This window comes from Lagopus leucura, unplaced genomic scaffold (assembly GCF_019238085.1).
Source record: "Lagopus leucura isolate 7727_CA_CO unplaced genomic scaffold, USGS_WTPT01 28839-0_obj-0_obj, whole genome shotgun sequence".
Classification (NCBI taxonomy): domain Eukaryota; kingdom Metazoa; phylum Chordata; class Aves; order Galliformes; family Phasianidae; genus Lagopus; species Lagopus leucura.
The window spans coordinates 1-1,673 of record NW_024962589.1 but is presented as its reverse complement, the minus strand read 5'-3'; the positions used below and the strand labels follow the sequence as shown (position 1 = coordinate 1,673).

The window sequence follows — 1,673 nt, the reverse complement described above, 5'->3', positions numbered from 1 at the left end:
TCAGCCCCAGCCAGCAAAGCCTTCACAGGTTTCGTGTTGGACGCCGACAGCCCTGGGATCCACGTGGGGCGGAAGGTGGGGCTGCAGCCTGGTCTCCCTCATTACCTCAATGCTTAATTAGCCGCCTGCATATTAATTAACGCGTGGCTCTTAACCCCGCCCCCCAGGCCGTCCTTGGAGGTGGCGCCCCCCATCCTGGCCCTGAATGGCTTTTTGGGGTCCGGCCCTTGGGCCCGAAGCTCCTCCTGGCCTCTGGGGGGAGCCGCTGAGCCCCATAGAGACCCCATAGGGACCCATAGATCCCATGGGGCGCCACCAGGATCCCACAGAGCCCCATAGGGACCCCATGGGGACCCCCAGATCCCCATAGAGACCCCATAGGGCACCTCCAGGATCCCATAGAGCCCCATAGGGACCCCATGGGGACCCCCAGATCCCCATAGAGACCCCATAGGGCACCTCCAGGATCCCATAGAGCCCCATAGGGACCCCATAGGGACCCCCAGATCCCATAGAGACCCCATAGAGACCCCCTAGGGCACTGCTAGGATCCCACAGAGCCCCATAGAGCCCCATAGGGACCCCATAGGGCACTGCTAGGATCCCACAGAGCCCCATAGGGACCCCCAGATCCCCATAGGGACCCCATAGGGTGCCACTAGGATCCCACAGAGCCCCATAGAGACCCCATAGGGCACCACCAGGCTCCTCCAGCACCCCATAGGGACCCCCAGATCCCATAGAGACCCCATAGGGCACCTCCAGGATCCCATAGAGCCCCATAGGGACCCCATAGGGACCCCATAGGGAGCCACTAGGATCCCCTAGAGCCCCATAGGGACCCCATAGGGCACCGCCAGGATCCCCCACAGCCCCATAGAGACCCCATAGGGACCCCTAGATCCCATAGGGACTCCCTAGGGCACCGCAATGCTCCTCCAGCACCCCATAGGGACCCCCAGATCCCATAGAGACCCCATAGAGACCCCCTAGGGCACTGCTAGGATCCCACAGAGCCCCATAGGGACCCTATAGGGCACTGCTAGGATCCCACAGAGCCCCATAGAGACCCATAGGGACCCCATAGGGCAGTGTTAGGATCCCACAGAGCCCCATAGAGACCCCATAGGGCACCACCAGGCTCCTCCAGCACCCCATAGGGACCCCCAGATCCCATAGAAACCCCATAGGGCACCTCCAGGATCCCATAGAGCCCCATAGGGACCCCTAGATCCCATAGGGACCCCCTAGTGCACTGCCAGGCTCCTCCAGCACCCCATAGGGACCCCCAGATCCCATAGAGACCCCATAGAGACCCCCTAGGGCATTGCTAGGATCCCACAGAGCCCCATAGAGACCCCATAGGGACCCTATAGGGCAGTGTTAGGATCCCACAGAGCCCCATAGGGACCCCCAGATCCCATAGGGACTCCCTAGGGCACCGCAATGCTCCTCCAGCACCCCATAGGGACCCCCATGACCCCCAGACCCACAGCGCGGTTCGGCACGGCCTGCATGTCTTTGTGCAGGAGCTGAACATGGGGCAGCGCTGCTCGGACACGAGAGGCATCGTCTTCGAAGACGTGAGGATCCCCAAGGAAAACGTGCTGCTGGCCGAAGGCGCCGGCTTCAAAATCGCCATGGGAGCCTTCGACAAAACGCGGCCGCCCGTC

At 62.3% G+C, this 1,673-nt stretch overlaps 1 long non-coding RNA gene across 1 annotated transcript; it reads left to right on the top strand.

Moving 5' to 3' along the window:
• Nucleotides 1-1,598, top strand: LOC122190694. Its single transcript, XR_006182202.1, has 2 exons — nt 1-75; nt 1,530-1,598. It is a non-coding gene; the product is annotated as an uncharacterized LOC122190694 (long non-coding RNA).
• The last annotated feature ends 75 nt before the right edge of the window (nt 1,599-1,673 follow it).